The sequence below is a fragment of the Pseudophryne corroboree genome, chromosome 3, assembly GCF_028390025.1.
Source record: "Pseudophryne corroboree isolate aPseCor3 chromosome 3, aPseCor3.hap2, whole genome shotgun sequence".
NCBI lineage: Eukaryota > Metazoa > Chordata > Amphibia > Anura > Myobatrachidae > Pseudophryne > Pseudophryne corroboree.
Window position 1 is genome coordinate 516,900,505 of NC_086446.1, and position 11,858 is coordinate 516,912,362.

Below are 11,858 nucleotides of genomic sequence, written 5' to 3' on the forward strand. Positions count from 1 at the left end.
GGTCATTATGTATAAGGATGCTACTACTACTGGGGTGCATTACATATAAGGACGCTACTACTACGGGTGGGGCATTACGTATAAGGACGCTACTACTATGGGTGGGGCATTACGTATAAGATTAATAAGATTGTGCTACATTGTGGCGTAATTTTAAATGGGGGTACTACTGTGTGGCCATGCCCCTTACTTATGAGACCACACCCCTTTTCCCGGCACGCGCCAAAGGAATATGGGAGGGCGCAAATTTATAGTTTGCAGGGGGGCGCCGAACACCCTAGCACCGGCCCTGACCATTAGCGCTGTATAGAGCATACGCAAGTGTGATTTGTGTATAAGGTTATAGGGAGTTTTCGCTGGTCTCTCTCAGGAAAATCTCCAGCGGTGTATATTCATTGGAATAGGTAAGTCACTCCTAAACACTTCCAGTAAATAGAAATCAGATAGGGGCCTCGCTGGGTACGCGGTGTTCATTATTGGAGTGAGTTGTGGTACTTAGTGGAGAAGGAGTGGGTGAAAGCGCTCTAAGAACTTTCACCGTCTATTCGTATTGTGCATTGGGGATTGCGTAAAAGGAAAAAGTCCGCGATGGGATCCAATTGCACAAGCGGAGGTGTTTGGTAACCAGAGTTCAGGTTGAAGAGCCGCGGCCCAAGGGGTCAGCGAAGTTTAAAGGAAAAAATATTATGTGTGGGAAATTTGGTCCACACGCTGAAGACTTTTTGTCTGAATGGGAATGTATGACTGACAAAGATAGGGTAGGTTGGACAGCTTTGAACCAGAGGTATAGCAGAACTTAAGGATAAGAATATGTCTGAGAAAATCCCGAAAACAAAGGGTCAGACATACAAATTGTTTAAACCTGTGACAGCAAGAGGGGTTGGTGAGTTTGATCCTAAGGTATTGCAGGTGGTATGTTTAACCAAAGTCATATAAGACAAGAATGGAAATACAAGAACTGTTTGAACTTGTAGCAACAATAAATAAGTAGGAAGAAAGAAAAAAAAGGGAATGCAAGTACACCGCCTTATGTAGATGTGGAAGCAGTTACGGCCAGCATACAAACTATAGAAAATAATAAAAATATGAAAAATATGACTGTAACCTATATATGTACTAATGAATGTTGAAGTTTTATTTAGGAGGAGAAGGTGACCTGATCGTTTTCAGCCATTTCTCATGCACCCAGAGGAGTATCCAACCGGTAAAAGAAGAGCAGTAGCCTGATGGGGAAGTGGCTGAGACCAGTGGAACAGGTAAGTTCCACTGGTCTCATATATAGTACATATATAGTAAAACAAATAAATAAATAAAACTAAAAAAAATCAAGAAAGTAACTTCAGAAATGGAGAAAAACCTGTCCGCACATTAGTTTCTCTAACGTCCTAGTGGATGCTGGGGATTCTGTAAGGACCATGGGAATAGACGGGCTCCGCAGGAGTGATAATGTCGATATTATCTTAAACCATAAAGCTATACCTCTAAACACACTCTTACCATTGAGCCGCTGCGGCCGCTAGACTTAATACACACGCTACGCACTTCGTACGCTATTTGCGTACAGAGTCCCGTACGTCGTACGTACTTAGCGTACACACGCCGCGCTGGGTGTACAGAGTACGCACAGCGCGCGCACCCTCTTGATAAACTTTAAACTTATTCGTGATGCAATGCAATGTTATTCTTACACTCTAAACCTTGTGCCAAAAAGCACTGTAATGATGATACACCTTAAACCTTTACGCAGCGCTGAAGGTATAAAGTACCCGCTATGCACACACACCTTATCAATACACTTTAAACCTTATACAGTTAAATACACTTTAAACCCTAGCAGGGAAATGAGGACACAACACCGATATGTAGTGAACCACAGGGTTCTAAGGCCGCAGTGTATTATTTGAAAGGGAATAACAGTACAAGTTATACACTACAGAGCTAACAAGATAAATCTAAAACAGAATAATGGCTACAGTTAATGTACATACGTGAGAATGTTCGCTTGCGCAACCCGGCTGGTCCTCCGCTTATCAGGTAGAAAACGTTCAGAGTCTTTTGACCGGCCAGCCAACAACAGGCTTTTTATACACAACTTCCATATACAACACAACTATACGCAGGAACATGCAATCTTTCTCTAACCAACACCGGAATGCTACCCTTAAAATACCCTACAGCTGGATACTAGACATCACCCTATAACCTTTGTCTGTCCCTTCCTATAACCTTTGTCTGTCCCTTCTTAGTCATGGAATCATTTAAACTGTTGATACTTGCTGATGTGGTGTAGGGGAACTATGTGTACAAAATGCACTATATTTGGGTTAAATATGTAATGTTCTGATAACCCTCTATGCGCTCACAAACTCTGCCGTAAATACCCATACCACGCGCATGATCGCAGGAGCAATCCTACGCAAATTGCGGATATGTGCATGCACGGCGGAATAAGTGCACGCGCAGCGGGCATGTGTATGGGGTTAGTACATGGTGTATGCATTACAATATTTTTCGACTTTGACAGTCCACCCTTTGGCACTATCTAAACATTAAACAGAAAAATATACAATACAATATCTACAGATGATTGGATGGTAGGAGGAGAGGTGTAGGTGGGAAATGTATGACCTAGTGAGATAGTAAAAGCATGTATGTATGAATCCATGTCTGAGGGGCATGTATCATCGTGCCGTATATGTTCTAGATAAGCTTCGAGGTATTGCGAAGTATACATTAAATCCTTCTCATCCCGTATTAAGGGTCTGTAAGGGGGCCAACAAACACTACCGAGCTCTTTTCGGCTTCTTGTTCCAACAAATGGGGTGCACATTTAGTTGATGATACATGGAGGGGGAACATATGTGAGTGCTAATATATGTGGATATCACCTGCCGACTATGTGTGTCACTAACTGAAGGTTGTAGAGATGAAGATAAGACACATATGTACAATACATTCACATAACATTTACGTAATCATTCTTGGGTGTTGATCGAAGTCTCTTCCGGATGGGTGTATTTTTGCTGAGGGAGAAACGCAGGAAAAACGGGTGAAAGAAACGGGCCGTGGAATTCCTTTGCAATCCTTATCACAACATTGTTTCTATAGATGGATCATAAATTAAATCTGCTGCTGTACCAATGCCCCTGCTCCTTAAACTCATGAATTTTGTACTGCGCTTGCGCCGCGTTAAAATTCGAACACACCTAAATATCAAACCAATAATTATGACGACTCCCAGGATACAAAGGAGAAACTTTCCTACACTCATAATAACATTTTGAGCCCATTCTCCTAAACCTCAGAACCAATTGCGTGGGTTCAACCATGAGACCCAGCCGGTCAGTTCATTACTCACAGCAGTCAGGGTAAGGTTGTGTCTCCTTCGGAACTCCCACTTCAACTGCAAGATATAGTCCATCTTTTGATCAATGATCTCAGTTGGGTCATCAGTGCTGTTTGTAATATACGTGCAGCACTTCACACCATATTGAGTTGCCAATGTGACACAGTACCCTCCCGTCACGGCTGTGATATAATTGAGGACCATCCTGTGCTGGATCAGTTGTGTTTTGTACGCTTGCAACTCCCTTCCCGTATACTTGAAGGTGTCGTCATACATCTCAGTGATATTATCTATCAGGTTCGCTAGCGCATGGATATACCTATAATTTATAATGCCTCTGGCAGTACGGGTGATATCTAATGCGAGAAGGAATTGAATCCCAGTGGATTTGTGGATCAAATCAGAGGCTACGTGCTCTGTCCTATCTATGAGGTATCTCTTAACGATGTGTTCATAATGAGTATGAGTATAAGGAGCTTGAGCACTGCAGTGAACGTCTTTCATCTTATCATGGGTTATGGTCATAACCTCTGGCAACACTCTTCCAATGTAGCACAAGCCCTCTGAGTTTGGGGCAAGCCACTTATACGCCTTCCTCCCACATATGAAATAAGCATCATCGGGGAGAACATATGGGACAGAATATGACATTACCATATTGCAAACTTTCCAAGTGAAAAATCCTATCCCTCTCTCATCTGTTCAGTACACGTATCAGGCTGTATGATATGCGCACAGTACCCTGGTGATACTTCTCCAACCCGCATGGTCTTACTTCCTTGAGTTTACCTATACCGAAAATACCTTCCACTGTTGGCTATTTGGCGTATAAGTTCAGAGTCTACGGGTATCCTATCAGCTCTGTGCGAAAATGCCATGGTCTGGTTATTCCATGTCACCTCCCAATTTCCCGGCTTTCGGGAATTGGAAATGTTGAAACATACTAAGGATCTATCTACATGGTACTGGTGGAGCTTCAAACTAGGGGGCCTAGAAATATTAAATTTCTTGTCCACCGGTCTCCCACCCCGTAATTCGAGTACCTCATCTATTGCTAAAGGGTACGGTACTAATCTTGACTTGCTCTGACCTTGAGGTACTTGTGAGCACACCCAGCATTCTGTCTGGTTTAAGACCTTACCCACTAGTGAGTGGTAATCACTCAATGGATGACGGTCCATGTTGATATTAAGGCTGGACTGACATCTCTGGATGCACCCATCCTCAACTATGTTTTCACAATTCCTACAAATGCAATCTTCCTCAGCCAATAACCCTTCACAATGCCTCCTAGTTTCTAGACTACCAGATCGTTTTCTGATACTCGCCTTTGCTCGATGGATGTGTTGCTCTTGGAATTCTACAAATCCGTCCTTGCCATCAGAACCCATTCCAGATCCTTTCTCGACCTCTCTGGTACTCTCACCAAAACAGACTGTTCTCGTCAACAACAGGATTAACAGGAAAACCCAGAATGCAGTCTCTTGGGGTAAGTCCATCTTGTTAAGGGGAGAGAAAGGGAACAAGAAGGGGGAGGAAAGGAAGGTAATGGGAGATGGAGAAAATAATAAAAAGGAAAAAGAAAACTGGTGCGACAACCGCCTCTGATCTTGTTGTTCTCCGCGCTCAGGTGCCGTGACAACAGTCCTGCCTCTCAGCTTTCTTGGAACAGACACTCCAGTGATACAATGTTCTCTACACTCTGCTCTTTGTCACGGGCTCTCTCTGGGTCAGCGACATTCTTACAGTGGGACGAGTGGACCCAAGTCTCTCTCTCGGCAACCTTTAATGCTGTCGTGCTGGTTAGTAAGACTTGGTACGGTCCTTCCCACCTGTCAATGAGGCAACCTGAGCGTAGAAAATTTTGAATCATTACATAATCCCCAGGTTCAATGTCATGACAATTACTGTTTGGTAGGTCAGGAATCACCAGCTTCAGATTTCTGTTTTGATTCCTCAACTGCTGGCTCATCTTAACCAAATATTTTACAGTCACTTTGTTATTGCATTTCAAATCATCCTGGGGGTCAATCATTACATGGGGTTGTCGACCAAAAAGAATCTCAAAGGGTGATAGGTTAAGGGGGTACCTGGGAGTGGTTCTGATGCTGTACAATACAAGTGGCAAAGCCTCTGGCCACAACAATCCAGTTTCAGCCATCACTTTGCTCAGCTTGTTCTTAATAGTGCTGTTTACTCTTTCCACCTTCGCACTCGCCTGTGGGCGGTACGGAGTATGCAGCTTGCTATTAATTCCCATCAGTTTACACACAACCTGAAAGACCTCACCTGTAAAATGGGTACCCCTATCGTTTTCAATTATTCTAGGGATACCGTATCTGCACACAAATTCCTGCACAATTTTCTTTGCAGTGAATGTAGCAGTATTTGTGGCAGCAGGGAACGCTTCTACCCAATTTGAAAACACGTCAATACAGACTAATACATATTTTAAATTTCTGAAGGGTGGTAACTGTATGAAATCAATTTGTATTACCTGAAAAGGGCCATCTGTCGGCGGGATATGGGATGGTTCTGTTGGTATTGACTTTCCAATATTCTTCCTCAAGCAGATAAGACATGTCATTGCTCTCTTACCCACATGAGAAGAGAATCCTGGCGCACACCAGTAAGCTCTCACCAGCTTACACATACCCTCTTTACCCAGATGAGTCAGACCGTGTGCCACCTCAGCTAAGCTTGGAAGATATGCTCTGGGGGCTACTGGCTTACCCTGTCCAGAGTCCTGAGGACTCCTGGCCATATACTTTTGACTTCCAGACTGCCTTTTTCCTGTGGAGAACACAAATTTAGCATTTCACTTAATTTTTGTGTGTTGACGGTGTTGAATACCATCAGTGGTGTGATATCTGTTTGTATGGGGGTGCTGGCTGCTGATTTAGCAGCTTTGTCTGCCCGGCTGTTACCAAGTGACACTGGGTCTTGACTGTAAGTGTGGGCTTTGCACTTGATAACAGCCACTCTGTCTGGTTCTTGTATCGCTGTTAGAAGTCTTTTTATATGGGATGCATGCGCTACAGGTGTGCCAGCTGCCGTCATAAAATTTCTGAGGCGCCATAGGGCCCCGAAATCATGCACTACTCCAAAGGCATACCTAGAATCTGTATATATATTGGCTGACCTACCCTTGGCCAGTTCACACGCTCTGGTTAGGGCAACCAGCTCAGCAACTTGTGCTGAGTGCGGTGGGCCCAGGGGTTCAGCTTCTATGATACTTCTGTCATCTACGACTGCGTATCCAGTACACAGGTCTTCCGAGTCCGTCTGTCTGTGGCAACTACCGTCAGTGTAAAAAGTAAAATCTACGCCTTCCAGTGGGTTGTCACTAATGTCGGGTCTTGCAGTGAAAGTTTGGTTCAGATATTCCATACAATCATGTGTGTCAGTGTCTGTACTAAATCCTCCTTCACCATCATTCTCTTCCTCCACCATTTGTGCCTGTCCAGGCACACCTGGTAGATTAGTTGCAGGATTTAGTGCACTGCATCTCTTTATGGTGATGTTTACAGGGGTCATTAGTGCTAATTCCCACCTTGTAAACTGTGCAGATGAGACATGTCTAGTTTGGGCAGAGTTCAGTAAGGCTGACACTGCATGAGGTGTATGAATGGTCAGGTTGTGTCCTAACACTACGTCTTCGCTTTTACTCACTAGCAAGGCTATCACTGCAACACTTCGCAAGCATGTGGGGAGAGACCGCGCTACGGTGTCCAACTGTGCACTGTAGTAAGCTACCGGCCTGCTGGCATCACCATGTCTCTGGGTTAGGACGCCTGCCACGCACCCAGCACTTTCCGTACAGTACAATTTAAAAGGTTTCCCATAATCTGGCATGCCTAATGCAGGTGCCTGTGATAGTAGACACTGTTTAAGTCTCTCAAATGCCAGTTCGGACTCATTTGTGTGAGAGATCCGATCTGGTTTGTTCGAGGAGACCATTTCCTGCAAAGGTAAAGCCAGTATGGAGAACCCTGGGATCCAGTTTCGGCAGTACCCACACATTCCAAGGAAAGTGCGGATCTGCTGCTGGGTTTGTGGCAGAGTCATGTCGCGAATCGCCTGTATTCTATCAGCAGTGAGGTGTCTAAGTCCTTGTGTCAAGCAATGTCCCAAATACTTTACCTTGTTCTGGCACAACTGCAACTTGTCCTTTGAAACCTTGTGTCCCGTATTAGAAAGGTGAAACAGAAGCTGTTTCGTGTCTTTCAAGGACGCTTCGAGTGAATCGGAACACAGCAGTAAGTCATCTACATACTGTATTAATACTGACCCGCTCTCAGGTTGAAAGGACTGTAAACAGTCATGCAAAGCCTGGGAGAAAATACTTGGGCTGTCAATGAAACCTTGGGGTAGGCGAGTCCAGGTGTACTGTACTCCCCTGTATGTGAATGCAAACAAATATTGGCTGTCAGGGTGCAGAGGGACCGAAAAGAAAGCAGAACAGAGGTCAATTACAGTGAAAAATTTTGCAGTAGGGGGAATTTGCATGAGAATGACAGCTCGATTTGGCACTACGGGGAATTGGCTCTCAACTATCTTGTTTATCCCCCTTAGAAAGGAGAGAAAAGACAAAAAACCCTTGTTTGGGAGCACTCGTTTATAATGATTTGTATGATATGAGTAAAGTAAATGATAAGTGTAATAAAACTTAACCTTTTAATTGTTTCTTGAATAAAAAGGAATTAATGTGGAATAATTTTGAGACTCGTGTCTGATGTTTGCAAGGAACTTGTTTAACCTTTTTAACAAATGAGGTACAAGTTATTGAGAGAAGGTGAAAATATCAGAAGCAATATGTTTGATGGATATCCGTGTGTTCTGATGAAATAAATGTATCCAGAACAATCACTGTGCATGCCTAGAAATGAAGGTATTCAATGGAAGTGTGGTATGGTAGCAAGACTGAATTGGCTGAACAAAATTTTTTGAGAAGGAAAGAGAAGGGGGGCCCACTGCACCTGGTATTCTCAGGAGGTTTCCCATCCTGATACTGACCAGGCTATACCTGCTTAGCTTCCGAGATCGGACAAGATCGGGCGTATTCAGGGTAGTATGGCCGTGGGCCTATTGTGGGAAATATGTGGGAAAAGATGAAAAGGGAGAAAATCCACTCCTAATGTCCGTACTGTGCATATACCAACCATGTGTAGTCTGGGAGTGTTTTTCCAGAAGCAGGAGTAAAGAAATGGAAAGTGTTGGAGAATTAAAAAGGGCCCACCGCACCTGGTATTCTCAGGAGGTTCTCCTTCCTAGTACTGACCAGGCCATGCCTGCTTAGCTTACAATTTACACACATCTTGCATTATTCTTTCAATATTTCTGTGAGAGCTTCACCATCTGCCAAACTTCACTTACCACACCATACCTTTATCAATTCCAGACACTTAGAACCATCTTGACACACTTTGTCCGGAATTACCATTGGAGACCATCAGTGGCCTTGGTTGAGTGTGAAGTACAGAAAGCAATTTACTCTCCCTTTCCATTCTTATTTTTTCCACACTGGCCCACGGCCATACTACCCTGAATACGCCCGATCTTGTCCAATCTCGGAAGCTAAGCAGGCATGGCCTGGTCAGTACTAGGAAGGAGAACCTCCTGAGAATACCAGGTGCGGTGGGCCCTTTTTAATTCTCCAACACTTTCCATTTCTTTACTCCTGCTTCTGGAAAAACACTCCCAGACTACACATTGTTGGTATATGCACAGTACGGACATTAGGAGTGGATTTTCTCCCTTTTCATCTTTTCCCACATATTTCCCACAATAGGCCCACGGCCATACTACCCTGAATACGCCCGATCTTGTCCGATCTCGTAAGCTAAGCAGGTATGGCCTGGTCAGTATCAGGATGGGAAACCTCCTGAGAATACCAGGTGCAGTGGGCCCCCCTTCTCTTTCCTTCTCAAAAAATTTTGTTCAGCCAATTCAATCTTGCTACCATACCACGCTTCCATTGAATACCTTCATTTCTAGGCATGCACAGTGATTGTTCTGGATACATTTATTTAATCAGAACACACGGATATCCATCAAACATATTGCTTCTGATATTTTCACCTTCTCTCAATAACTTGTACCTCATTTGTTAAAAAGGTTAAACAAGTTCCTTGCAAACATCAGACACGAGTCTCAAAATTATTCCACATTAATTCATTTTTATTCAAGAAACAATTAAAAGGTTAAGTTTTATTACACTTATCATTTACTTTACTCATATCATACAAATCATTATAAACGAGTGCTCCCAAACAAGGGTTTTTTGTCTTTTCTCTCCTTTTCAATTGTAGCCAAGCCTACAAAATTCCTGGGAGCACCGCCAATCATTAGCAGTTTAAAACTTCTTGCTAACTGCATATACATTGGTTTCTTTATGTTATTTCTATATTCAGTTTAGATTGTTAAGACTAGTGCGGCTCCATATTGAATTTATTATCCCCCTTAGACCTTGCACTAGCCTGTAACCCCTCCCCCCACTCTTTTTCACAGGGAAGATGGGACTATTGGCAGTGCTGGACGTCCTAACTAGGATGCCCTGTTGTAGCAAGCGCTCTATGACTGGGTATACTCCTAATTCCACCTCTAGCTTCAGAGGATACTGAGGGATTTTTGGAGCTATCCTACCATCTTTTACTTGCACTATTACAGGAGCTACATTTGCCATCAATCCAGTGTCTTGTCCATCTTTGGTCCAGAGGGATTCCGGTATCTGGGAGATCATTTCCTCTACCTTGGATGGACACCTGTCTATAACAGTAGAGTGTGACATTAACCTTTGTGGGGTGTCTAACATATCCTGCACTTCCTGAACGTGATTCTCGGGTATATCTAAGAAGACACCCTCAGGAGTATAATATATGACACACCTTATCTTACACAATAAATCTCTCCCAAGTAGATTAGTCGGAGTCGATACAGCTAGCAAAAAGGAATGCTTGGTCAGCAAAGGCCCTATCGTAATCTCCGCTGGTCTACTTAAAGGGTAGTGTTGCACTATTCCTGTTACTCCCATTGCTGAAATTGTTTTACCCGTTGTTTTCATACCTACCGTTGAATTTAACACTGACCTGGCCGCCCCTGTATCTACAAGAAAAGGTAGTGATCTACCAGCTACATCAACTGTGACCTCAGGTTCACTACCTAGGCTAGCAATCAACTTCACTGGCTGCAGACTACAGGTGTGGCCTAACCCCTATTGTATGTTGTGACCCTCCTGCAGCACGCTGGCAGCTACAATATGTGAGGGGGGTATCTGAGAATTTTCAGAGGTCTGCCAGTCCCTCCTAGGTGGGTACCTCCTTGTTTCCCCTGCATGTGGCTCATAACTCCTCCTATGCGATCCCTGATCCCTATTACATGTATCATAATGTGGTTCATGTTCTGGTCTAGGGGGTTGGTATACCTGATTTGTGTCCTTATACCTACAATTCCGTGCATAGTGTCCTTCCTTCTGGCAGTTATAACATTTTACTACATACGACTTACCATCAGGGGTCTGGGGTTTCGGCTGATGTGGCTTCGTTGTCAGGGCTTTTATACTTCTGTCATCAGCTTATCCCCCTGTGACTCCCTGTGCTTAATGATGTTCCGATCGTGCTCGATAGCGGACTCCCTTAATGCAGCCACTGAGATACCTTTCCAGTTAGGTTGAGTGGTTTGTACCCTTGTTCTTAATGTTTCTTTTAAGCCGTCCATTAATACTGACACAGCTACCTCCCTGCGGTGTACATTTTCCTTAATGTCCTCGACCCCAGTGTATCTAGCCATTTCCTGCAGTGCTCGATGGAAATATTCAGACGCCGTTTCACCTTCTTTTTGTCTTATGGAAAAGATTTTATTCCATTTAACAACCGTAGGGAAATATACTCCTAATTGTAGATTGATCTGTCGTACATTCTCCTGAGTGTATTCATTAGTGAGAGGTACTTCTACGTCTAGTTTACAATCAGTAATGAATTTCACGGGGTCAATATTGGAGGGTAAACATGCCCGTTCGCCAATCTTTGTTTGTGGGTTCGGTGGCGTTACCTAATTCTCTAACAAACCTCTGGCATGCGGCTAGATCCTTTCTGGGATCGGGAAATTCAGACATAATTGTCCTCACTTCTGTCCGGGACCAAGGACAATGCATAGCAATGTTCCTGACGGGAGTGACTCCCTGAGCGTCAGTCCTCCCATTGGGGACTGCGATCACCCTGACAGGATTTAGTTCAATTACATCATTCTGAGTTGCTTCTACAATGTGAGGTGCAATTGTCTCTGCATAATGTACTGTACCATACTTATCTGTGGACACGACCTCACCTACTCCTCCGCTAGGGGCCTTCACTACTCTTATTGGTTGGTCCGTGCCCACCTGGGTGTCTCGTATGGTGGCTGCTAGAGAGAGTGCCGATATTTTTGCTGGGCTCATCTTCTTGCTCGCAGTCCTGAGGGAAGTTTAAAATGGGATACAACTTGCACGGGTTAGCATTAGTACATTTATTTACTT

The 11,858-nt window shown here is 43.9% G+C and overlaps 3 pseudogenes; 2 read left to right on the forward strand and 1 right to left on the reverse strand.

Moving 5' to 3' along the window:
• Positions 1-8,313: 8,313 nt before the first annotated feature.
• Positions 8,314-8,431, reverse strand: LOC134896172 (5S ribosomal RNA; annotated as a pseudogene).
• Positions 8,432-8,872: 441 nt separating this feature from the next.
• On the forward strand, positions 8,873-8,990 carry LOC134897218 (5S ribosomal RNA; annotated as a pseudogene).
• A 147-nt stretch (positions 8,991-9,137) lies between these two features.
• Positions 9,138-9,255, forward strand: LOC134896922 (5S ribosomal RNA; annotated as a pseudogene).
• Positions 9,256-11,858: the final 2,603 nt, after the last annotated feature.